General features: G+C 39.7%; 1 long non-coding RNA gene across 1 annotated transcript; it reads right to left on the bottom strand.

The window, feature by feature from the left end:
* Positions 1 to 68: 68 nt before the first annotated feature.
* Positions 69 to 27,761, bottom strand: LOC146544522 (uncharacterized). The gene is made up of 3 exons (XR_014883216.1): positions 12,860 to 27,761; positions 12,620 to 12,759; positions 69 to 2,254 (listed from the first exon to the last, which is right to left on the bottom strand). It is a non-coding gene; the product is annotated as an uncharacterized LOC146544522 (long non-coding RNA).
* Between the last annotated feature and the right edge of the window lie 144 nt (positions 27,762 to 27,905).

The following is a 27,905-nucleotide window of genomic DNA, read 5'->3' as shown; positions in this document are numbered from 1 at the left end:
AGGTAATAATTAGAGAATTAAGCTTTGCTCACTCACTCATGAAGTGCACAAATTCACTTGCTGTTTCATATTTATTTTCCAGCTGGAGGAGTTTAATTTATTTTGCTTTCTGCTGTGCCCACACCTGACCAACCAAAGCAGCTTCAAGGGGGTCCCACCGATCTCTGCTGTTTAACCACTGTATCTCTTCCTATGGCTTTCCAAAAGAGACTGCAGTTCTTTGCCAGAACTCTGTAGATACAGCAGTCAGGGAATGCCCTTCCTGTTGCCCCTGAAGCTGATAACACATCCATTGATGCATTCATATTCTTTTCAAAGGGATGAAAAGCATGTAGAGGAACCTGGTACTGATGGCAGAGAACGCTCTGTGTTCAGCAACTTGTAAATCTTATTCATATCCTTTTATGTCCGTAGTTTCTCATTGTCACATTCATAGATTGCAGTCGTTTTGCTTTAAAAACCTGACAGCATTGTTTCCAGCAGGCAGAAATAATAATACATCACTGAGCAATGCTGATGAACAATAATAATGCGTTCCTTTTTATTAGTATTTTCTATCTGAATCCAGATGTTTTCTGTGGTCCCTGTAGGCAAAATGCTGTCTGTGAGAAACACCCTGCTGGCTGTCACAATGTAATGTTATCTTGTGAATGGTTCCTTAAATATCTGCAAGGTCAGAGAGATTAAATGTTCTCTTGGGAAATGCAGGAAAAGTAGAATGTCAGCATCACCTTTCGTCCGAGTGAAAAGTTAAATGACATTTCCAGTGATATTGATTAGAGCATCTTTGAGTGTCAAAACAGAATGGTGATTTCAATATCTGCAATGAAATGCAAACGCTGAAGCAGGAGACTTTAAGAGAAGATTGTATTCCATTTCAGAAGAAATTCAAGACCGGGAATCGGGCAGTTTCTTTCCTCACGCAGATTGGGGCTTATCTTTGGGAGCTGGAATTTTCTCTGTTTCTGTAGGTGAAACTGCGGGCTGAAGGAGCCACTTTCCTCATCTGAGATACCTTAGAATCACAGAATCATAGAACTGTTGGAGTTGCAAGTAACCTTCAAAGGCCAGCTAGCCCAACCCCTCTGCAATGAACAGGGACATCTACAGCTAGATGTAGATGTAAACATCTGCCTTCTCCCCTTACTGGTCTGCAGGCTGTTGTGCTGGGCAGAGCACTCCATCTGGGATGCTCCTGTGCTGCATGGTCAAAAAGGACATCCCAAGGTGTTTCTGGAAGTTGGTGCATGCCATGTGAGACAAGTCATTCCCAGAAAGCTGGATCTCTGGCTGCTAACACAGGCCAATGGCTATTGCATTACTGAGCAGACTTCTGAATATTGTGTACAATGTTGCCAGTTTTACTGACTGAGGAATTTGTAGGGAAGGAAGGGCACTGTCTCTCCCTCCACTGGTTAACATATCATTTCTGTCACATCATGTATTTCCTACAAAGAATGTCCCTAACAATTTTGCATTAAAAGGAGTGGCAAAGTGAAAAATGACCAAAGAATGTAGAAATGAGGAAGAAAAGAGAATTAAGATTGGCAGGATTTCTTTTGGGGTATACTGGCCCTCGGTTGCATTGCAGCCTATGGAGATCCCTGACTCCTGCTGCAGATTCCCTGGCCAAGAATCCAGACTGCTATTTTTTTTTTTTTTTTTTTCTGAGGAGATCAGAAAAGTACTGAAATAGTGAGTTACAGGCAGACTGTTTCAACTTGCAGAACTGCAGAGCTGAGGTTTTGGCACTAGAAATGGTGTGGGTTTTCTTCTAATTTTTCTGATGACTCAAAGTGACAGTGCTAGAAAAGGAGAGCTAGAGAAGAAAAGGAAAAGAGAAGAGACTCTGAAACAAGTCTGAGTAGTGCATTATTTAAAGAGTGCTTTGAGTGTGCCCTTACCCTACAATTAATACAAATGTATATTATTCTTTTGAAATACATTTCATACTGCAATTTTAAAGCAGTAAAATTGAAACAAGTACATTTAACAATACAAAGAAACCATGTTCACTTTCTAACTCATTATAACTCAATTTGACTTCATTACTAATAAAGTAATAAAATCTTAATTAATGTTCTGATTTTCTGAATCATTGCATAATTGGTAGCTGGTCTTCTGTGCACATAGCCTTTTTCAGTTTTGAGATCATCTCCAGGTTCAGCTCCCAGACACTCATTTGATCTTTTGTTGTCCTTCTTGACCTTCATCTTCACACTCAAACGTCCATTTAGATTCTTCTGATTGCAGCCTAAGAAAGAGAAGGGAGGGGAGTATTATCTTTAGCCTGGCCCTTCTGTAAACCCGTATTGTTCCTTTGCTATTACAGAAAGAAATTGGGGTTGTAAAAGTCTGCATTACATTGATCGCCTACTGGGGTTCAGGGATGTAATGGGTTTTATTTGATTTCACTTACACCAATGTAAATTAGAAGTAGCTGCATTAAAGCTATCAAAGAAGCAGCTGCATTATACTTGTGTAAATGTAATAATAAGACCCCTTGCCTCTCCCACAGCAGTATCTTTCTTCCTTTGCTATACCCTCCTCTCTGTTGGTGAGTGAGAACAGAAAAAGCTTTGTTGTGCTAAAATAGCTTTTCTCATTCTTCTATGCATTTCCAGCAAAATTTAGTCTAGTAAACTATCAGGGTGATTACTGAAATTTTATGCAGGGATCACTGCAGCAGAGGGATGTGCTCTTGCCAAAAGCAAAGGCTCGGGAGTAAACAGAGAAGGGAACTGACAGCCTGGCAAGATGCCATTTTTTGTCTTCCTTGATTTTCTAGGACTTAAGTAGTGGCAATTTTTTTTCTTAGATATCCAGATATCCCATTTATAACATGTGAGACACTGTCCTGAGCTGCTGATTGTAACTCAGAGTGTGTATTAACAGGTAGCAGTGGAGAGGTTACAGAGGTGCACAAGGGTAGCTGGCACACCTTGCTGACTGGCAATGGGAAGCAACACACTTCAGCTATAGCTTACTGACAGCATTTAAAACAGAGATGAGTCTAAGTCTTTGGACCTTTCAGGTCTGAGGAGGTTTGAAATGTGAATGTGATTCCATGGCTGAAGTAAGCTCGTGGCATCTGGATATGCTCTTCGAGGTTAAGGTCACAGAAAGTAGTTGCTGAAGAGAAGGATGGGTCTACTTCTTCTCTTGGGGTTTGTCTGTCCTAATAGTTCTGAAATATAAGCAATGATATTGCATCTTTTGCTTTAAAAAACTCAGCATGGAGCCAATATTGATTTCAGTACTACAGAATCAGGAGCTATGGAAATATATGAGTGTGGGCCCATGCCGACTGTTTTATATCATTTTCTAAAACTTGTAATGGTGTGTAAATGCAAGATAGGGTATTTTCACTTTTTTTTTCTTTTCTTTTTTTTTTTTTTTTGCCCAAGGCAAGAGCCATTGTTTTTAAGTTTAGCTATCAAAACCTTGCATATCTAGCCTGAGCCATTCACTTCATCAATGGAGAGGGAAAGGTACTCACAAGCAGCAATTAATCTAATTCTAAAACTGGGGCCTGAGATAAGTGATCTGAATGTCCCTCTAGAGGGATCTATCTGACAAAAGACAGAGCACAGAGAAGGACTGTAGACAAAAGGCTTAATTTCAGACCTTTGAAGTTAGGAGAGACAATTCCATTCAGAAATTCCATTCAGGGTCGTTGATGATAAAATAGCTGTAGAAAATGGAGATGGACCTGGATGTCAGTCTGTGTAAGAATGATTTCAGATTGGAGTAAAAACTGGTAACTGGAACTGGAAACTGAACAACCATCTTGCTTTGGACATGTCAAAGAAGTTGTCCAGAATGCTTTGGCATTTTGAAATAGCTTATTGTCTTTGAATGACTTCGATGTCTAAGTGGTTACCAGAAAAAAATAACTGGATGACTTTTGATGCAAAAGAAAATGGAAATAACACCAAAACAGAGGTGGAAAGGCAGACAATTTTAGGTAACCTGAAATACAGATACTGAGGAACTCAGTTGCAAGGGCCAAAGGTGTAAAGCATCTCACAGAGAGATCAGACTAATCAGATCAGATTCAGGCACTTCTTGCACTGACCAGTGCAACAGAACTTGGTTTGTATTGGAATCCTAGTAGCAATGTCCAGCTCAGGAGAACCCTAAAACCTTGAAGCTGTAAGGGAAAATCTTCACTTTCTTGTTTCCTCTACTCTATCCTGATCATGGTTAGAAATAGCCTACTGAAGTAGTTGCACATGTACAAGTCTTCTCATACCCTTTGCATAGCTTTTTAGACCTCAGCGGATCATCTGTATCAGCAAATGCTATGGCTTCCAGGGTGCTTGCAAGTGAAATTGGACAGCAATACATGATGGCATTGTCACATGTAGCTGCTCTTCTTACAAAGAAAATAATTTTTGTGGTTTATTTTAATGTCTTCTTCAGGCTACTTTTTGCAGATGCTGCAGGGAATCAGAGAATGTTTAAGGTTTCTTCTTTTGTTGGCAAACTGCTGCTGTGCGCAGCAAAGCACCTGTACAACCAACAAAATATAATCTGTGCCAGACTTTTCCCATGCTGTGCAGTTGACAAAGGAAATCAAGGTGATTTAAAAGATTTTATATCACAGGACATGTACAGTGTATTTTTTATACATATTGTATGTATTTGTAGCTATCAGGGTTTCCTAGTATCATTTTTCCTTCTTGATTTGTTTATATAAGTAGTTTTAGCAATATACATTTGGTGTTTCTGGTCAAAGTTGGATTTTCTCTATTTTTGGAATCAGAATTTCCCCTTTTAGAAAATAACAATGATTGAGATAAAATAGTTTTGTAAGATCTTCATAAGCAATGAAACTTCTGAAATTTAAATTGGATGATTCGTCTGGATTGTCGCTACTTGGTGTTTCTCTTCTCTCAAAAAGAGTCTGAATTTGTATTTAGAGGGGAAAAAAAACTATTTTAAAATCCATTCTTTTCCCTCACATAATACCTGTTGTCTATGAATAGCATATTTGCTGAATCTTCAGTAGCTGAGGTTTATTAATTAGAGTGGTATTTATGGGTATTTATGAAGCAGCATGGTGAATACACTGCCTTTAAATAAGATTAGTGTTGTCTACAAGTTATTTCATCTACAAGTCTAAACATCATTATTTTTTTATAACAATTTCTATAGTTCTCTACACACTCCTACATAACCATGCAGTTTCACCTCGCATTTCTCATATTGAGAAATGACAAATAACTATATATTATTCACAAGTGACATACTCTCTCTGTTTTTCCATTTTTTTCAACTAGACTTCTGTTCATGGACCTGGAGCCACCTCGTGGAGGTCAGGAAGTTACAGAAAGAAGTTGTTGAAAAACAGTCAAGGCAGCCAGAAAAAATGCTTCTGTAACCATGCAGCCATGCAGTTTACATGCTGCCTTACATTCTGCCTCCATCTTCCACCTTTTCTATCACATCAATCTGTGGTTTGACAAATGTCCATAAAGATGTAGAATTTCGAAGCACAAGTGCTTAAACTGGTAGAGGTATATATATCCTAAGCATGGATCATTAAAGATATTTAACTTTTACTGATATGGATTATTGCATACTAAAATTCTGGCGTGCTATGTTATTTAGCCACCTAGCTCAATGATTTTTAGATGTTGATCCTGATTGTATTTAAAGGCACTGAAATAGTTTTAAAAGTGCAGCTCAGAGTGTGGTGCTCAGAGTCTGATCCATAGGAGAAGAGAGACCAGAGGACAGAGGTGAGCCCGTGCCCCGCCTAACTCCAGCACAGGACCTTCTCTGAGCTCTAGTGCCTGCTCCATGGGGGAAATCACTTTGTGTGTGTGTGTGTGTGTGCAGGCTCGAGCAGACAGGGGCTGATTAGCCTTCTGCTGGCTGATTGCTGCACTGGGTCTCTGGGAGGCCAAAGAGCTCCTCAGGGATGCAGGCAACACTAGCAATAGCAAAAAGCAAAATTTAGGAGCGTTCAGGGGACTGCTTTGCAATTTGAAGTGCTGAGAATTGCAGCCTTAAAAGTGAGGCAAGGATTGGATCTCAGGCTTGGATTTAGAGAGTTAGCATCATATTTCTTCTTGTAGCTCTGTGTTCAAGGCAGGACTGCCCTCCTGACCACACACAGCTGTTGGCTCTGCTTTGTGCTGGGACTGGGTGTCCCCAGTGCCTGCCCAGGGAGCCCAGCTCAGGTACAGGCTCTGCAGATACCTGTGTTTTGTCAAGCAAATCTCGAGGTCTGACTCTGTGCTAGGTGGTTAAAGTCATCCCTTGGATCACCTCCACAAACACTTGCTACGTGCTGTGGTGAGCATAGCGCATATTTCAAGATAAAAGAAACTATCAAGGAGAAAAACGTGCATGGGATTTGTGTTTAGGTCACGCTCAGCCCAATTTACATTGCACAGGTGTTAAAGATGCCTTACAAATCTATTAAATGCAAATTCATCACAGTTTGATACAACGTGACATAGCCTGAGTGATGTGTGGTGGCTTTAATGTGAAGGAGCAATGAGTGTCGCCTGGCACTTGTTTTTGAGAACAACAACCTGCCTCACATGGCCGCCTGCTGTGTTGAACCTGCTTGTAAGTGTATCTCTGCACCTCCAGCTTAATCTCAAGCATGATTCAGAGCACTGGGAACCTGACACATTCACTGCCTGTCTCGGATGAGTAAGTCAAAGAATGACCATTATCTGCGAATGTGGGATAAGTGGGAGGAAATGGTGTGAGGCTGAGCAGCACTCAGACACTTATCTTCCACCTGTAGCTGTGGTGAGAAGTGAAATCAGGTAATGACAAGGAGCAGCTGTTGGAGACCCTGCACTATGCCATGGTAAGAGCCGTTGGCTCAAAAACATGTCTAAGGAACAGAAGCTGGAATATGTTTACGCTGATGAAAGGGAAAGGATGTCTTTTTCTCCTCTTCCCCAAATTTGGATAGGCTTTCTGGTTACTAAAAATAAGAAAAGCAGGATAAACTGAGAATGTGATCTGTAACTGAAGCCTGTAAGTGGAAAATGACTAGCATTAAATTGTAATTGTACAGACAAAGGCTTATTTATTGCCACTGACTACATTAAAAATCTGCAGTGCACACAGAAGCCAAACTTCAGATCTTGTCATGCTTAATAAAATATTGAATTAAGCAGAAGTGAAACTATCTGCCATATCTAAAAGATAGTCTCAATGCCCTTTCAATGCTTTATTTTAAGACCAAGTACAAAAGGTTTTCACCTTACTGTAATTAACTTTTTATCATTAAGATTCAGAAAAATTGAATTGTGTTGGACACAGGTCATCATAATGAGAATTTAATGGATCTGTATTACTATGCAAGTTAAGCTTTGAATATGTGCTAAATGCATTACATTACCATTGACCTATGCAAATTTCCATCTCTGTGACTCTTTTTCTTCACCACTGCTGCATTAGGACCCCCTCTCTCTCCTCATCTCCTTAAACAATGATTTCCTCATTTTCATATTAATTGCATCAGTTAACTGAGATAATGCTCCCACTGAAATGAGCAATAGGATGAATCAATGAAATGGTGCAGTTATTCTTTTTGCTTAACCAATTTCACAGGACCTTCACAAAGAACTGCCTTAATTTGACTTTATATAATTGCTTATCATTAGGCACAGCAGCCCCATGAAGTACCTTTATTTATTTAAGTCTCATCTCTGATTGATGGAAAATTAGTCACTTGCATATCTGAGGAATACAGATTGTTCTGCTACCAGGCAACTTCGTTGTAGAATACCCTAGAGAACTTCAAAACAAGCAGCCGCTAATGCATGCTGCATATAAAATAAGGGGAAACAAAGTGCAACAGCTAATGACATCCAGGAGTTCCTGTAGAACAACCGTGATGTCACCAAATTGCTTTACCTGCTCTTCCTAAATTTCCTACATGAAGGGAAAAAGAAAGACAGATGTTGTTTCGGGAGAGGTTATATATCTGGCTGAAGGCAGAGATAGACCCTGTGTGGCTTTAACGCTGAGGATGTGAGCACTGAAGGTTATAGCATTTCTCCTTTTAACATTAACAAAGCACCCTACACGGTTTGGAATTCGGTCAGAAAGCTTTAATCCACTTCTCATTTTTAATATTCTTAAAGTATTTATTCAGGACAGCTCAAAGGAAATGTTCACACTTCTCTCCTTTGTAAGGAAAAGGGTGTGTGTGGGGGGAATTAAAATTTCTAAGGCAAATTATGCTGTTATCATCAACTGACATACTCAGAAGGGATCTAGAAAGGATGCCACCTCCAGCATAAAAAGAACCATAGCACATTATCCTATCATGGGATTTGAGTTGAAGGATTGCCTCCAGGTCTGCTTGCAGCACACTGTGTACTTTTGTCCCTACGGATGAGACTACCTGTCACCAAGCTAGATATCAGCAGTCATTAAATCCATATAGTCATAATATTGTTCTTTCCAGACATCAATACTGTGATTCATTTTCCTCCTTATATTAGCTTCCTCTCTAACTCCACACACACACCCGCCGCCCTCCCGCAGACCTCAGCCAACCTTCCCGTCTTCGGGCAGCATAGCATCCTCCGATTTATGCCTCAAGTCAGCTTCAGCCACTGGTTCTGGAGTCAGAAAAAAATACCTCCTAATGAGCTGAAAGCAGCAGCTAAGCATTATACTGATTATTTCTTCAGTATGCTGTGCTTGGAGCTGTATTAAACACAAACTGAAGACAATACTGCCTTGCGGGCTTGCCATCAGAAGTATTAATCTAGCAGTGATGGCGGCATTCAGCTGTTTGAGAGGGTTAAATTTTAGTTTAATTCTGTCCCTGTTGAAACTCCAGATAAATGAAGAGCAATTTTAGCTTCATTTTGTTTTCCTGTTTTAAGCCTACCTATGACCCTGCCCTCCTGACACCTTCTGTAACATAACACACACGATCAGAAAAATTGCTTGCCATTTGTAGGAAGCTGAGGCTTGAGAAATTAGCTTTTTGCATTTCTAATGAAATATTAGTGCAAATTTCTAAACCTTTCATGAAGCTTATGTTGAATTATGTTTGTAGGATCTTGTGCTTCGATACAAACCAGGACATGTCCCAAGAATCTCAGAAGAGAAATATTGGTGTTCCATAAGTTAATCTCCAACTTTGCAATAACCTGTGATCTCAGTCCAACAGAAGTTGGCAGACCATTGGTTCTGGCCATACAAAGGTAAATTTCAGAACTAATGCCAAGAAAAAAGCCTCACACACTGCCTTCCCAAAAGTTGTGTTATTCAAAGTTCATTCAAACCAAAATGAAGTTTTCCTCATTGTTTGGCAAATTATTTTGCCTTGTGCCAGCAGCAGTATCATACATCAGGAATGATGTATGAAGGCCACAATCATCACAACCACAATATGGGGGTCAGCCTGGGGCCGTGGATGGCTGTGGCTGTGCTTTGTATGATGATAATGCCATTAAAAATTCTTCTCAGAAGTCTTATGCCAGTTCAGCTGTCCGCATATTTGCTGCCAGAGAATGCTCTGTGAGTTCTTGCCTCCCTCATGAGTTTTCATAGCTCATTCTTTCTTGTAAAACAATTTGTTGTGTGAAAGTAGAAGAGCATTTCACAAACTGAGAGCAAAATATGGAGCTATTCCAAGAGGCAAGTATTTGCAATCAGGAGACATCATAGTCTTAGGTACGCTTAAGTACCTCACTGTATACCATCATTTATCTGTAGCTGCTTGTTTTAGTCCAAAATGTCTAAAATTAATACAGTCACAGGAATCTTTCCCCTACAAACCCTCAACAGCAGCAATAATGAGTGTGTTAAATCAGAGTTCATTGCAATGTAATGAAGCCTGACTGACATATTGCAGGTATGATACTAAGTAATTTCATAAATTATTAAGCTGTAATTGAAAGTAATAGTGCAGATTACTTTTCGACACGCTTTAAAAAAGACCTTGGCTTGAAAATAAGGACTGTAGAATGGCTGATTGGAAATAATGATCAATACCTTAATTTTAAGAACAGACACAAGATCCAAGTTCAAAATTAGAACAGAATAAAATTTGAATTTTCTACCACTCAGACAACTCCAACACTTTGATTTCTACTTTACTTTTAAGTAAAGAGGATAAGCATAAATATATCTTTTGCCTTACATCCTGGATATCTCTAATAATTTGGGATCGGAATTGTTGGAATACTAAGGGGAAATGAAAATTCAGATTAAAAAAACAACTTTTCCTGGAAAATCTTTACTTTTTGAAAACCTCCATTTTCTCTCTGAAAGTGACCTCAAAGAAACCACTTGCACTAAAATGTTGACATTACACAAAACTCTATCTTATGCATCAGAATATTTTGTACTTCCCATTGCATTCTGCTTAAAGGTTCATTGCCATTGTATGGATTTATTTGTGCACGTCTTATGAAACCAGCCTTACCCTTGCACCTCTGGTCAGCTAATTATACTTACTCCAGACCTAGAGGCTTGATGCATTTAGGCAGGAATTTGAAAACAAAGTCAACAAACCTTTGGATTTATTGTCTGGATTGGTTATTGGGTTACTGTAGGCATGAATTGCATGACAGGAAATGTATTTATTAGATTAACCTGATTGTTAGTACACTTCATCTGGTATTTGCAAGGATTTTCCAGATGAAACAATTGTTGGTTAAAAATCTAATGTTCTAAAGGACAAAGTCAGAATCGGTAATACTTTTATCGACATACTGAAATTTCAGAGGAAGTGTGTGTGAGGGATAAAGTAGGGCACTGCCGCCTGATGGTGAGGATACTTGGGTAGGTAGAGCACATGCTGTCTCTGACGTGAACTGGGAGATGGAGTTCCACTTCTAAATAGTACACATCAAGCTGAAAACACTCTACTTATAGTTAGATGGAGACTTATGATGTAAAATACCTGAGTTTTCTCACAGAAGACAGAAAAAAATAATGCCTATTTTAATGCAATCATGCTTCACATTTTCCTGTTCACTTTATTGGGTTTCCTAAAGTGAAGCACTTTCAGTTCAAGGACATCTTCATCTTTAGTTCTTGTTTATTTTTCTTGTCACTGGTCTATTGCTCTCCAGAGGAACATTAAACAACTCAGTGGTGTGGCTCACACATGAAATATACAGTTGGTTCAGCACAAAGGGCTTCATTTTAGGGCTCATATTAGTGGGTCCCCTGTGAGTTGATATTATGCCATTTTTGTCCTTAGATCTTCTGGGGAAAGCTATCATCCAGTAAATTGCCTTAGTCAGATAAACATGGCCAGATAGATCTCTTCCTGCCTCTCTCAGCAGTGGGCTCTGCAGAAGGAAAGGTCGCTGTTCATTCTCTTTTGCTTTATCCTGCTCAGTTGTTTCCCGTTGTACCAGGACAGAGATGATTAGTTTTTACCAAGGTGAACTTAGGAAATAATACTAACATAAACACACAGCTTAAGTGAACCAAAATATCCAGCAATTAGAGGAGAAAACTGTGGCTCTTCCAGGAAATTTCTTCATTCACTTTAATTCTGCTCTGATTTCACAAGTGTATAAGCCTTTTCCAGCTTCTTAAGTTTTCTATCTTCATTCTTCAAAGACCATTGAACAACAATTTTGCAACCTTTCCATGAGAATGATTTGTCTTTGATCCACGTCTACCAAGAGGTCAATCATATTCCACTGTCTTTTGTAGTAAGGAAAGGACAAAGGGTTTCTCAAAGACAAAACGGAGTTATCATCGGTTTCTAACTGGGACTTGTTTGCCTGCCTGGATGTCCAAAGGCAGAGCAATTCCTATTGATATAGGAAATGCCATACTTTAGTCTCTGTCATCCAACAAAGGGTGAGAGGGAATGGGGGAATCAGTTTTCCTTCTGTTTAGTTGTACCATCATCTACTTGAACTGCCTTTCCAGCTTGCTTCCATTCCAGAATTAGACACTGTTCCTCTCTGTGATGTTTCTAACTGACTGATCTAAAAGACTCTCTGCCCTTCTTGCTTGCTTAACCAATATTACTATTTCTTCAAGATGGAGCAGTGCTTAAAAAGTTCAGGACATTGCTGGTTCTTGGACTCCAGTAGTGATGTAGCCTGTACTTCATTGCTGTCAAAATTCAGACCTACTGTTATGAAATGCCCAACAGAAGTAACTTTTTTGTCTGACACTTGAGGTGAAATCAGCATCAGCCAGAACCTTGACAAAGTAGCTGATGAGCAAGCAATTGCCTTTATGTTGGGCACTATTTCAATTTTATTTATTTGTACAGCAGCCAACAGACATGCATTTGAATATGTTTAAATGTAATTTGGATTGGATCAGTTTAACCCAGGGACTGGTAGGCTGGTTCTTTAGTATAATCAGTGTATCACATAAGGAATGCATTGCACCCTAACTATCTCAAGTAAAGTTTGAGATTGCAGCGTGCATTGGAGTAACAGATGATGTACCACTGGGCAACAACTATACACTCATCCAAATAAACCAGATCATATCTTTTCAGGGCTTTCAAATGGGGAGGAATTACAGAGGCAACCTTAAATGCAGCCTTGAGTATTTTTTACATATTCTTCTCAAGGATCTTGCAGAAATTAAGCTGATGAAAGGAGAAAAAGATTCTAAATGGAAGCTTTCTGGTTACCTCTCTTTTTGTTTGCACTCTTCCACTTGCTTTTAATGTGATGCTACTGAAAGAGTCCCACAGCTGCCTGATGGGTGTCCCTTCCCTCTGTGAGAATCTCCCCAGTAGCTGCTCCCCAGGCTGAGTTTGGTTTTAGGATCCTAAAATGGAGGGAAAAAAAGATTAGTATTTCTAGTTTTGCATTTGGCTGTGCAAAATTTATTGTAATTTTATTTGGGAAGTCTTCATTATTTTTCTTACCCTTTCCACCAGCTTTAACACCTCAGGCTTTAGAGTTTGCTGAATCTGTTTTCCTCAGATTTGCTATTTCTGCTTTTAGGAGCCCAAGCCCTGCAGAAAATGCTTTCTGCACGTTTTCAGATCTTTAGTACACAAACAGGAGCACCAACTGATCTAGGATGATGCAAGGTTCTTTCCCACAGGCAAATCTCTCTGTGCTGAAAATCCTGTCTTCAACCATTTAAAAATAACAACAAATTCTGCTGTTTCACTTGCTGCTGTCAGGCATTCACTGCTAAGCCTGACAGACAGAAGGACCTGTCCTCAAGCAAACCTGCTTTACTCTGAGCTCTAGCGACTAGAGAAATCCACCTTTCCTAAGGAGATTTTCCTTGCTTCTAAGAATCTGAATGAAGCTAAATAATAAAAATCTCTATGCAAACTCTTGGCTAAAACCAACATGAATTTACATGCTGAACAATGTGTTCCTGATAGCAGTGCTTTTAATCTGTAGGAGAGAGAGTATGAAGCAAAGTTGCCTGCAGAATTGCCCTCATATTTGCAAACAGATCAGACAGGGTTCTACTTTGTGGCTCTTGTTCAAGACCCTGCAGCAAAGTATGTACAGAGCAAAATGTTGCTAACCATTACCAACATCCATATGAATCTGCCTGCCCTGCAGCATGCTTCTAATGCAAGAGGGATGCTATGCTAAATCAAGCTGAGGATTTACTAGTGCAGTGTTCTGACACTGCAACTCCAGTTGCTCTGAAAGATGCCGGAAGATATAACTGTTCAGTAACAGAAGTTAGACGGGTTGGGGACAGCTTTTGCCTCGTCCCTCTCCACTTTTTCTCATAAACTCTCATTTTTCTTTTCTAGGAAGGGAACAGACTTTTTCCCTCAACATCAGGTTGGAAAGCTCTCAGCTGTGTCTAGAATTCAAGGTGGACATTATTCTTCTCTTCCCTCTCAAGATGACTCAGAGTTTCCCTCAGACATCCTGGGAAAAAAAAAAAAAGACATTAGAACACTTGTCGTCAGCGTGTGGAGTTGAAATGAATTTTCTTTCATCACAATAACACAAGGTAATTGCATTGCATGGGCTTGTGTGGTCTTAACTGCAAAAGGTCAGTCAGACTCCTGTGCACCTCCTCAGCCGTGTCTTGCAAAGATTGTGACAAATAGTTGTGGGAAGCTTTTCTGAGCAGTGCTAAGCTTTTTTTCCTATGCTGAGAAAATATTCCTACTGCATTGTGCCTCGTAGCCTGCAATTTGCTATTGCTGTCATAGTTGCTGTCCCTAAAAACCTCTGCCTCTGCTTGTATGTATACGTCCAGTTAAGAAGGATCCTGGTGCTTCTCATTTAACTGCTTCAGCACCAAAATCCTGTGATGACCATTATCCCTGTACTCATTTGCTATCACTATAGCAACAAAGACAAATAGCTATAGCAACAGAAGACTCCAAGCTTTGCCTTCCAAAAGGAGTTGTTTAGTTGTTAAGCAGAGGGAGCACATAGGCTGTTCAGAGTTCTGTCACAGCACTGCAGCTGTCCACAGGCAGCTCCCAAAAGTTTCTGCACACACTGCCATTATCTCTGTCTAGAGAGTGAAAAACAGCTGCTTGGTAATGGCTTTTAAGGGCATTATGAAAAGAAGGACTCAGTTACTGACTATACATGCCTGAGTGCCTCTCAGAAACAGCCGATGCTACAAACCCTTGTATTTTATCCATTTTTTCCCTATGTGGGCAGGTAACAGTAGGACAGAAAGACTGTCAGAGAGGTTGTGCAGCCTCCATTGCTCTGCTGAGATCCAGATGGGCCACATCCTTAGCAGTTTGGTCTGATCCTAGAACTGATCCTGTTTTGAGTGAGAGGTTGGACTTTAGACTTCTTGAGGTCCTTTCCAGCCTGAGTTGTCCTGTGTGTATTGATGTACAGACAGAAATGTGTCTCTGGGCACAGATTGCCCAGAGAGGTGTGAGTGCTCTGTCTTTAGAGACAATCAAGGTCAGGCTGAACGGGGCTCTGAGAAACTGATCCAGCTGTAGGTGTCCCTGTTCACTGCAGGGCAGTTGGACCAGCTGACCTTCTAACCTTTAAGGGTCCCCTCCACCTCAAATGATTCTATGTTTCTTTGATTCTATGAGAGATGGGTAAAAAGGAAAAAAAATACTTTGATGCAGAATGAGAAAAGCAATAGAGAGCAACAGAATTGTAATATCCATTTAGGAGAGAAGATAGCAGCTGGGAAATACCAATGGCTGAGGTTGTGAGATGTATTGTTTGTATAGTTGTGTAGATTGTATAGTTTGCTCTGTTTGGTGATCCAATCCATTTGGATTACACAGTGTGCTGGCAACAGATGAGGTCCCAAGCAACTGGAGAACTAATCTCTCATGTGCTAAATAATGGGAAAATATTAGGGAATTTAAAAAGGTGAACAGCTGCAGCATTGTGCCGTACAACAGATCATAATGCTGCAGTAATGAAGATGCACAGTAGTCCTTGGTACAATCTCAGATGCCCCAAGACCTCTCAGTCTGACCTAGAACAGTAAAAGCAGCACTGGAGGCCTGAAAACTCCACTTCCTGAGAGGGAAATCAGATGAGATAAGTTTTCAACCACTTTTTAATTTTGATTGAACTATATTTCCTGGAAAAGACACTTTTTCTTTTACAGACAGAAAGCTTTTCTTCTTTCTCTTTCTTTTTCTTTTTTTTCTTTTTTTTTTTTTTCTTTTTCTTCTTTTTTATGTAACTAGTAGAGATGTGGGAACTATGATTTCATTTATTTTTTAAAGAGATAAATATATTTGGAAATTAAGATTTAAGTTGTGATTTCAAATTGTTATTGTAAGAATTGCTTCTCACAATAATTTTCTCTAGATATGCTTTAAATTTTATCAGTATTTTAGTATTAATTACTATGCTCCAATCACAGCATAAGCATAAGTTGTATTTGCAGCAGAGGGAAAAGTTTCTTTCTGGGCTGTATACATGAAAATCTTGAGAAGTGGGCAAGCAAAAAGTGCCACCAAACACTCATGTCATCTTGGATTTTTTTTTTGCCTTTTCTGCTGCCATTTCACTGTTGCTACTTTGCTGTTCACAGATGCATTTCTGAAGCTGCTCTTTGAGCTTTCTCCATCCCACTGCAGTTCTGCGTTCAGGCTTGTTTTAAAGCATGCCTATCCATCATTTTTTTTCTCCTACTTCAACCAGTGGCTGATATTTCCTGCCAATATTTCTGACCTCTCCAGATCATTTAGGATTACTCCCTTGGCCTCCTCCCTATCATCAGCAGCGTTAATTATTAATATTTAGCACGAGCAGCTCTCTGGCAGGCAGCCCAATGTTCCTGCACGGTCCCACTGGAAAGTCACGCTGCCTGTTGGTTTAAGGTTCTTCACCCGTTCAATCCACAGATATCACCATCAAAAGGAGCCCAGCTTCACTTCAGGCGTCTAAGCAGAGCACCCCAGGTCTGTGCTTCCTCGATGGAGCCAGAATGTGGCCTGCCCTTCAGTTAACTTATTCCTTCATCAGGTAATGGAGGCTGCATCTTCACCGAGAGCTTGATCTTCACTGGCTAAGAGGCCCCTTGGCTCAGGCATTTCTGTGTGCATGGCTCTGGGAAGAGCTGGGGTAGTGTGGCTGCCTCACTGCTGAAATACTCCTCAATATCTTCATGGCCAGTGTGGAGCACAGGCAATTTATACCGATTTCCATTGGTAGATGGAAGATTGTGAGATCATGTGAGCACAACTGGCTGGCAGAGCTCACCTGCAGTGGTAAAGGTTGTTTAATAAATTGTCCCAGGACTTTGTGTGTAGTACCATCACTGTATGCGTAGGCACACAAAGCACGCAGCTAAGGGTGTGTGCGTCACTCACATAGGCACAGGAGGACACAAGGTGGAGAAGTTTGGAAGTGAGATAAAACATGCACTCTTTTGAAATTTATCTGCCAAGAGCACAGGGTAATACATAAAAGGAAAATTCATTTTTCTGTGTGGTTTATGCTAAATGCCATTGTAGATAGAATCTCAGTACAAAGGCAGACAGTTAGGTCAGGGTGATTCGATTAGTGGCTTTTCTAATGGAAATGTCACTATTTCAAAGCAGCAGTACTGAGTATTAACTCAGGCATGTCATGTGCCAACGAGTTGGACTAATCTCTTCTGTTGCAACTGGTTTGGTTGCTCTTTTTTTCATTTAGGGTTTAAATGCAGCTAATAAAGTCTCAGCAGCTGTGTACAGGTGGAAAAGATGGGGCACAAAGCCTGTTGCTGCCTGCCATAGCTCAGTGACAAGGGGACGATCACACAGGTGACAGATATGACATGACATGACAGAGCACTGGCACTGCTCCACCAAGGGCTCTGTAAATCCCTGGTGACAGGTTTGGGCAAGCAATTCACGAACACCTGGGAACTTGCTACACTTTGATAGTTTTCAGGCTAGATGTTAGGAAAAACTTGTTCTCAGAAAGGGTGATTGGGCAGTGACACAGGCTGCCCAGGGAAGTAGTGGAGTCACCATCCCTGGAGGTGTTCAAAAAGTGTGTAGATGTGGCATGGAGGGACATAGTTTAGTGGTATGGTGGATGTGGGTTGCTGGTTAGATTGGATAATCTTAGTGGTCTTTTTCAGCCTTAATGATTCTATGATTCTACAGTCATTAGAAATTTTAGAGGCAAACACAAGAAAATGGTTGATATAATTAGTGAATATTTTGTCTGAGAGAATTTTCTGATATATGTTATTTAGTGAGGAAAATGATTTTGTCAGCCTAAAAGCTTAAATTCCACATTTTAGCACTAAATATACATTTATAGCCTGAGAAAACAAAATTATAACAATATTAAAAGGCATAGATAATGTGAATATTCACTCCTCTGGCAAAGCTTCTGGAAAGGGATTTAAAAATGCCCTTTTCCTTTTGGGTTATAAATAATAAAATACCTGCCATTGGTAGTTGCGCAGTTTATTTTCATTGCACATCCTGAGATTTTATTGACTTCATTTAGGAACACATGAAGTTAACTTTCGGGGGATTTCTCAGGACAATCATCGTAGCAGCTCTGTCACAAGGTGCAGCAGGGAGTGACAACTGAAGGGTCAGATGCTCGCCCTGACCCCTGAGGTTTTACTTTGCACAGATATTACACCACAGTTAACATCTCCTTTGAGATGTGATCTCCTCTCTAAAATTAGCGAGTGGGACCAGGCTGTTGTGATTGTAAACATGTTTCAAAAACACTTTTGTAACTCTTATCTATAAATCCCTTCAATGAAATATTAGAGAGTTATTCAGCTGTGAAACTACGTAGAAGGGTCATTTTCCTTATCCTGGGTCAGCATTTTCTGACTTTCTGTAAACACTCACATGATGCTTGTTAATAGGCTTCCTCATGCAGAAAATTCTTGGCAGTCACTGGAAAAGTTCTCCAAAAGACTGATTACTTTCCCTTTGCCTGAGGCCAGCTGCTGATCATGGCTCTTACGTAGCATGACAAACACAATAAATATCAGAACATGCAACCAGGGTTGAAGCGCTCAGTCATGCATCAGTTACAGCCTGGACCACCAGTGCCCCAGGAGGTTTATTAATGTGTTGTGACCTGTTGGTACAGGTTACCAAGAGTTTAAAAATAGGTAGGGGTGGGAAGGATGGGGAGAGAAAAAGATGGATCTAGCTGGAGCTTGCCCAACTGCCAGCTCTCACGGTCTGATTTGTTGGATTGGATGGTTTGGATGGATTGAATTGGTTGGATGTATCAGATGGATTCGATGAATCTGGTGGATTGGATGGCTTGGATAGAAGAACTTTCTAGGGTGTTCCCTATCTACCCTGTCTGATGGGATGGACTGCAGCTGGCAAGTCCTGCCCTGCTGTCCAGAATTCCCATTGCTCAGAATTCTCAGTCTGCATCACCTTTTTTTTTTAATTAATGTTCTTAAGAACACAGATTGCACACTTGGACCGTGATGAATTGTGCCATCTTATTTCCTGAAGACTAGCTCTAAATAAAATAAATACAGGCATTTCTAGGAGCATGTAGAAGATTCTTAACTATCAGTAATGGTAATGATCCTACACACAAGCACAGTGCTGCCCAGATGGATTCCTAAGCACTTTGCAAATGTTGTTACTTGGATTAACATATAAAAGAGCTCAGCAGAGCTGCAGAGAAAAATGAAACAGTAATTGTAACAATGGACAGCAGCACTACAGTAACCCAGGACAAATGAAATGTTCTGCGGCCCTCTGAAGCATGCGTGGGGCAGGAAAGAGGGAGGAAGGCGTTTAGAAAAACTCTGTGGAATTTGACTAAAATAGCTATACCATATAACAAAAAATGTTTTGCAACTGTTGTTATAAAGTTATTCACTTTGAATGAGTTGTCAGCCTTTAAACTACTACAAAGCTGTTTGATGGAATGCTATTGTGAAATAAAGTACTTTGGGGCCTAAAGTTAGGGAAAACAAGGATAAGTAAAACGGTGGAAAACAACCCTCAATATACCCTTTTCAGATTTTTCAGTGAGCAATTAATGGGTGTGTGCCAAAGAAAGCATTAAAAAGGTATATAAGTGGTAATACCCTTGCAGAAAACACCCAAAATTAGAACCAGATATCACTCTTTCAGTCATAATTTGGATCATAGGACAAAACTGCATTACTGCACATTGGCAAAATACCATGAGTTCATACAAATGTATGATGCTGTATGTGATAATGTCTCTTCACTGAAGTCAGTACAAACAAGTTCAAGATCTCTGTTCTGTGTCTCCCCAGAAGGACTTCTCTAGTGATTTTCTGGGCTTTGTTTATCATGGTTGCAAAGAAATTTAAAGTTTATAATGGCACAATAAGAACTTCCCCTAATATCAATAAAAAAAACTATCAAAGTTTACAAGGAAAGCAGTGGCACAGGCTAGATATGCCCAGAGGAGACTCATTATAAGGACAAGATTCCCTAAGTCTTTAAAATTTCTTTCCTATTTTTTAATTTCCAGCTCTTAGATGAGATTTCCATGCACACACACAGATGCTGAATTTCACCTCCTTTATAAAATGACCAAAAAGTTACAGTGTCAATTTACAAAAGAAGATGATTTGTTAATGTCTTACTGATGGAAAGCTCTTTAAACATTGTTCATGTATTTCTCTGTTCCAGTTTTTTTTCTTCCCTTCCCCACCAAAGCACTTTGTCTTGGCTTTGCTCACACTGATGTTTCAGGAGGACACTTCAGCTTGAAGCAACAGCAATACAAGTTTCTGTATGCAGCCTTTGGTGTATTGTGCTCCTAGTAGATACTGATACATTGCTATGAACTGAATATAACTGCAAAGGCAGATAGATACGAGTGAAAATGTAGCTTTAAGCAGACTAGATGGATGGTGAAATTAAATGCATACATGAAGACATTGTCCCAGTTTCATTTGTAAATTGTGAGGTTCTTACCTAACCTTTACCTCTTTGGAGAGAGAATTTGAGGATACCGTTGTTAATAGCATGAAAGTGACATCTCACTGCTCAATACCAAACAAAAAGAATCACAAATATTAGGAACTATTGGTAAAGCAATAGAGAACAAAACAGAGTTAATCATTGTGCCTTTATATAAATGCATGGCGTGTCTGTGTCTTTGTACTGTTCTGCTCTTTTCATCTCAGAAAGAATATAGTGGAACTGGAAAAAGGTTCAATTGTCCTTGATTGTCAAGGGCTATCAATATATAGGATGTGTTCTGTGCAAGGAATAGCTAAGTAAGATAAGATTCTTCTTTCTGGAAAAGAGACAAATTACAAGGGACATGCTAGAGGGCTATAAAATCAGGAGTGAGCTGGAGAGGATGGATAGGGGTTGATTGTTCACTGTCTCTTCCACTATAAGTACTGGGGCTCATCAGAGTAAGATAGAGGGAACAAGCTTCAAAACAAACAGAAATGAGTTATTCCTAATGCAGCAGGTAATTCATCAGCAATACTGCCTGCCTGCCTTAGTATTTAGTGAACACTGAAGATTTAGGGGGGACCAAGGGGAAACTGAACATATGAATGGGAAAAAAAATGCATCAGAGGATACCAACTACACAGAAACCAGGCTTAACCCCTGAGCTGGGAAGAGGTGGTGGCTGGGAGAGTATCACAGAAGGAGATAGTCTGTCCTTGCCTTATTCTCAGTCCTTCTCAGTTTACCCCTTATGACAGCTGTTACCTCCAAGCCTGCCTCCTGCCAACCTAGCTTCTCACCGGTTGCGCTATTCTTATATTTGATGCATAACGGCACCTTAACACAGGAGGATTCTTGGCCCTTCCAACTTGTGTACATGAATGCAGTTCCTAAACTGCATTTAGCACCTATTCACCTTCACACTAAAAAATATGCCTTTATGTGGCAAGTCAACAATGCTCTGATTCGAAAGGTGTTCTGTCAATCAGTATAAATATGCAGTTTGTATTCACAGTCCAGTTCTTTTCTTTAGTCTTTTCTGTATCTGTGCTTTTCATGGCTGTGCTATGCCATTTTTATTGCAAAACAAAGGAAAGATCTTTGTAATTCACAAGGAAATCTTAATTTGCTTTTCGCAGTGGACTTAAAGCCAGTGATTGATGTGTTCCAGTAATTAAGATTTGCTACCTGTGAAATGCTAAATGTAAGATTTAGGAAGACAGGGGAATGGATGAAAACAAAATATATTAGCAACTTTCACGTCTTGTGTTACCGTGTTCAGTATTCTGCCCATTTATGTTTGAACAAGTGAGCAAATTTCACATACATGAAGATAATCCTGCATAATGGGGAGAGAAAACTGATCGTCATTCTGCCTATTGAGAAGGAATGATTGAGCACCTAATGTCAGTATACATTGTCTCAGCGGAAAAAAGAAATGAAAACTGTGGGTATTGAACAAGTTAGAAGTTATAGAGATGATCAAAGAATCATAAAATCATTAAGGTTGGAAAAGACCTCCAAGATCATCTAGTCCAAACACCCGTCCCCACCATGCCAGCTACCCACATCCCTCAGTGCCACATCTCCACATTTCTTGAACACCTCCAGGGACGGTGACTCCACCACCTCTGTGGGCAGCCTGTGCCAATACATCACCACTCTTTCTGCGAAGAAATTTTTCCTAATATCCAGTCTGAACCTCCTCTGCCACAACTTAAGGCCATTGACTCTTGTCCTATTACTGTTACCTCGGAGAAGAGGCTGGTCCTCCACCTTGCTACAGTCTCTTTTCACACAGTTGTAGACAGTGATAAAGTCTCCCCTGAGCTTCCTCCTCTCCAGACTCAACAATAGAATCCTTTGATAATGATGGTGGATTTTAGCTTCATGTAGCCATTAGATGTCTTACTGTTCACAGCTCAGAGTACCTTTACACAGCACAAAGCCATACAGTGATACTGAAGATAGGTCTGGCAGGTGAGTGCAGTAGTGCAAAGTCCAAAGCCAGGAGTGTGCTGCTATGTAAGCACTGACATACGTTGCGTCTCTGCGATTTTCTTTTTGGAGTTTGCTAAGTCTGTTCTGATCACTGCTCTTCTAGTAAGTAAGGCCAAGAAAACACTTAGCCTGTGACTCATTCTTTTTCTCAGCCTCTCTGCAGGGTTAATTAGAACGTACATGTATGCACCTTGCATTATTGGGCTATGCAGTGTAGAATTTTTTTTACATATTTGAACAAGCTACCTGGCCTGCAGAAGATGAATTTCAACCATTTGAGTTGCTTAAAGAAAACTAGATGTCTTTCCAAACTTTCCAGTCACCTGGAGTTACAGACTCGATACAGTCATTGCTGCATGACAACCTCCGACCTCTTCTACGTTGCAGAGAGCAACTAGGTGAGCATGGAAATCCCTCCAAGCTTTAACATCCAAGAACAGCTGAACCACTTACCTGTCTGAAACAGATAATGACCAAAACAAATGTCAGTACGTATAACCAATTTTTAAGCAGCCTGCTACTGAGCTGCATTATCACCAGGTGAGATCTTCAACCTTCATTTATACGCTTACCTAGCAAAACATCATCTATGAAGCTCTGAGCTCTCTGGAGCCTTGGAAGGTGAGAGGAAGTTTCTCTTGCTTTTGCAGTTCTCCACAGCCTGGTAAGCTGGAAGCAGGGGCACATGCAGCCAGGCTGAAGACTGAACCCAAGAACAAAGCAGAACAAGGAGTCTGCAAGCAGGATTCTTCCCACTATGCTAACGTGTTTACTTTGTGGTACTGTAATTTTCTAGCAGATGAGCTGATCCAATTAAGCCATTGCTATTAAATTAAAAAGCCATGATGATCTGACTGCATTTGGGAGGCATAACAGCTATAATATTTGACCTATGGGGATATACACACCTTGGAAATACATTGCTTTATGATAAGTAGCAGTTAACAGCCAGGATGCTCTTGTTGTGGGCAGAAGAAAGGCAACACCAAAAACATCTCAGATGTACTCAGAGCTGTGACACAATCTTAACATCTTGTAATGTATTGTGCAAATATTACTTTCAGATAAAAAGTGGTTCTATATTTCATTTGTTATTGAGCTCTTTGCTTTGACAATGAAGTTCAGCCATCAAGTGATTCTACAAAGCTGCTGCACTTCTATAGTCATCAAACAGAAGGTCAGTGAGATGAAGGCGTCATACTGTCTTTTTCACATTGTCAGTGGTTAAAGCAGGACTTCAGTTGCGCTTCATTTTTAAGATTGGCTTTAATTTTAAGTGTTCAGCTTCCCTTATTCACAACAAGGGAGTTATTTTATATCAGAACTCCTTAAATGTCTTCTGCAGCCACCAGCTGCCATGAGAGGTACAGGCCAAAAAAATTACAATAAGAACTTAGTAAATGGATAATTAAGAATGTCACATATATTACAGAAAGTTCAAACTTTCTTTTAAAAATTTCCCAGTTTCTTTTCTCCTTTCCTCTCCCTTTTCATCCTAATGATAAACAGCTTTGTGATAATCTGCTTCTGTTTTATCACTTGCAGAGAGCAGTTATGTGTTCTTTTCCTTTTGATATGTAGAGTTTTTAACCCTGCTTAACCAAGCAACAGAAAAATGTATTTCGGATCTGAGTGCTTTCTCATGTTTGCTTATAAACCCATTTTATTTTACTTTATCTATTATTTTTAATATCACCTTCTGAATGTCTACCTTTTAATTGGTTCAATAAAAGAGACTTTATGGATGCCATAGAACAAAAAAGGTCACTTCTAATATACATGAAGAGTATTACAAGTCTAAACAATAAATGCTTTTACCCATTTTTCCAGTTCAGAAACCCTCCTTTCAGTTTCTTTCTACTTTCAACAGCAGTTTCATATTATTTCTGCCTTCTGTCTATTTTATCAAATGATCATTACAGCTGTCACAGGTGGTACTGCAGTAATCACGATTATTCAAATGAGAGGAAAAATATTTTTGATCTAACAAGAAAACAAACAAACAAACAAAAGGAATTAATATGAGAAGCAATCTTGATTCCCTTCCCAAAGAAAGCTTTACCTGCACTGCATAAGCAATGAGGCAGGTCACTGTGTGCTTTCTTTAATATTTTTCACAGGGAGGATTTTCTGTCCAAATGCTTATTTAATTTGATAAATAAAGTGGTGAAAATTGGTCCTTGCTTTAAAAGGGAAGTTATCCTCTGGGACCGTTGCTCTTCTCTTGCTGGAGAGCAGCTCAGTGGACCTGAGGGTCAATTAATGATAGAGGTTGAATAGAAGCAGAAATGCTGGTGATTTACCTTGCCTTTTACTCAGGACCTTGCAGAGGAAGTTCCCCAATGCTTTGAACTTGCCACCTGAACCATCTGAAGACACAGACTGCTACACACAGAGGTAACTAAAAAAACCTACATGATTTTACATACAAATGAAAACATAGGAAACAGCACCAAGAGAAACTATTGTGAACTATGGATGGGATGCTGCAGCACAACATCACATCGGGGATGTCATCCTGCATTTCTTTCTGACCACTATGTACCCTTTGTTTTTGTCAACATTGCTACATTAACTAACTTTTGTTCTTCCCACACTGACCCATCTCCAAGGATCTATTTATTAAATGTAAATGTATTAAATTTCACTTCAGACTTTCTTTTACCAGTGTGAGGACAGCCAAAGTCTTGGGTCTTGTCTTGCTGCTCTCAGATCCTTGGCCATTGGCACTCCGGATAGTTCCATCTGCAGCAAATCTTATGGTGCAACACCCACAGTTCATGCACTGGTGTAGGACTTCCCAATATCTTTGAACCTCTGAGTGAGGCCAGTGGCATCTGAATGAGAAATGGAAGCCTCAGAGTGACGTGGGACATGGAAGTCTCAGTTTGCAGAGTTGATGTCACACAATGTGTGATTTCTCTTTTCAAAATTCCTTAATGTCAATGTATGATAAAATATGCTTTTAGTTAATAAACCTAGTTCATAAAAATTAACACGTTGTTTTACAGAGGCATCAAATCCTGATGAACATCCTAAGGAATAGGAAAAAAAAAAAATCCTGTGAATTGTCAGCAGCAAATCTTCAGGCTACAGGTAGAAGTGATCTTTAATTGTCCATGACAGAAAAAAAGCAGGCAATTTAATGGCTTTGAATTTAACGAAGATCCAGATGACTTTAAGAGAATTCCTGTGCCTATAGTACTCAAATATGTGTATGTTAGTCAGCCACAAAAAAGTACAGAGGGGCTATATACAACTCAAAGAGGAAATGAAATGCCCTTAACTCTCAAGAGGACGTTTATGTACAAGCAGCAAGGAGCTTCAGCCTCTCTTTCCACAGTTTTATAAAAAACAACCATTCAAAAAGATGAAAAACCAGCATCCTCTGTTGCTGCCACTAGGTCAGTGTTATAGCACAGCGGGTGTTCACCTGTCAGTCAGCTGAAAAGACTGTTCAAGAACAGTCTTAAACTGTCTTTGGTTGTTGTACTAAGGGACATGATTTAGTGGGGAAATACTGGTGGTAGGTAGATGGTTGGGCTGAATGATCTCAGAGATCTTTTCTAAGGTTCATGATTCTATGAATTCTAAGCATGCAAGTAGGCTACCTCTTAGAAGTCTATGGGACATCACTGAGAGCCAATGCCAAATGCACATGGATATGCAGTAGGGCAAATGATGAAAAAAGATGATTAGGTGAAAAGGAAAATGTCTTTAGTTATGAAATGACTGATTAACATGAAAATCTTGTGGCCAGTTTACAAAGATATTGGATTTAGCGGGAGAATTACTGAGAGTCAAACAAACTCGTATTTATGTAAAGACACACATCAGAGCGACTAAAAGAACATTTATTTGAAAAAAAAAATTGATTTCATTTCCATCTTTCACTAGGAAACTATTCTTTATGAAGAAAGAAAAATGTGAGTCCTTTGCAAAATATGAAATCCATTCAATATCCACTCCCTCCTAGAAAGTCTTGTCACACTTTTTTGCTGTTAATCAATGATCTGTAAGATGGCCAGGCTTTAATCAAAGGAAATGTTATTATTCTGCAGGTAAAAGTGCTTGTAACATGCCAAACGGTGTTTGTTTGAACTTTAATGGATAAAGCCTAGAGAGCAAGTTTCATTAGTCTGCAGAGAAAAAACCATTTATTTATCATTATGTGTGAAGCCACAAGTTTTCTGTATTTGCTTATGATCTTGACAATTTTCAGATAAAATTATAGTAATAATCATGAAAAAGTCCCTGAAGCCTTAGAATATTTCCTGTGAGGAAAGAAGACATTGTTTCCATTTGATAATCAAATAAATAAATAAATAAATAAATAAATAAATAAATAAATAAGTAAGATCAAAATCTGGCATTTAAATTCAAGCTAAATAAAAATCTCAAAAGGTTTTGTCTTTTCTGTGAGCAGAAGAAACACAGGGTATTCACGAGGAGATGTTTACATTCTTGTTCTTGAGCTTAGGGATCTGAACAGTTATGCCCCCAAAGCAGTAGCTTCCTGCAATATTAACCAAACCATCAGAAGCTCCCAGCTCTGGGAAGCCAGGCTGGATATTTTGGAAGAAAGATCTTTCTCCAGAGATTTCAGGTACTTTCACTCTGAGTTGCAGCTATATCACTGATAATTTTATTTGTGCAGTTCTTGTGAAGGTCCCTGTTGGTGAGTGCAGGTAAAACCCTTATGTCCCAGATTATGAATTCTATGAAAAGTCTTGTTATATTTCAGTAGTGGACAAAGGCTCACAGAGAGCAATCAGATTAGAAGAAGGAAGTACTTACTGTGTTAGAATATTAGAATAAAATTTGATGAATCCTGGTTCTGATTTAAGGAATTAAAAAATAATGACGTGTAAAAAATAAATAATGCTCTAAAAAACCTGCTTATTTCATTGCATTTCATCTATTTCACTACTATTGAAGATTATCCTAGCACTGTATTATCTGAAAATTACTTCTCAGACTCATTTGCATTTACCATACTTGACTCCATAATTCCCAGCAAAATGCTAATCTTGGCTCTTCTGAAACCAAAATTCATATAAACTCTCAAAGACTGACAAAATACTTATCTACCTGTATGGCAGCAGTGCTACCAAGTGAAGTCAGGACTTCTGGGCTATAAGCATTGCTCACAAACTGAGAAAAGACATACACTCCAATTATTTACTGCCCAAATTGTCAAGACAGAAGAAATGGAAAGCTGCATAGAGAAAAACAATGTGAGGGAATCAGTTTGCAGCCAGCTGAACATGAGCCAGCAGTGTGCCCAGGTATCCAAGAAGGACAATGGAATCCTGGCTTGTATCAGAAGCAGTGCAGTCAGCAGGAGCAGGGAGGTAATCATTCCCTTGAATTCAGCACTGGTGAAGGTCACACCTGGAGTGCTGTGTTCAGTTTTGGGCCCCTTGCTACAAGAAAGAAGGGCCTTGGAGTGTGCCCAGAGGACAACGAAGCTGGTGAGGGGTCTGCTACACAGGTCTTACGAGGAATGGCTGAGGGAACTGGGATTGTTTAGTCTGGAGAAAAGGAGGCTCAGGGGAAACCCTATAACTCTCTACAGCAAGGAGGTACATGGTAGGTT

This window comes from Meleagris gallopavo, chromosome 4 (genome assembly GCF_905368555.1).
Source record: "Meleagris gallopavo chromosome 4, MGAL_WU_HG_1.1, whole genome shotgun sequence".
Classification (NCBI taxonomy): Eukaryota; Metazoa; Chordata; class Aves; order Galliformes; family Phasianidae; genus Meleagris; species Meleagris gallopavo.
The sequence above is the reverse complement of the archived record's forward strand: the minus strand, read 5'-3'. Positions and strand labels throughout refer to the sequence as shown.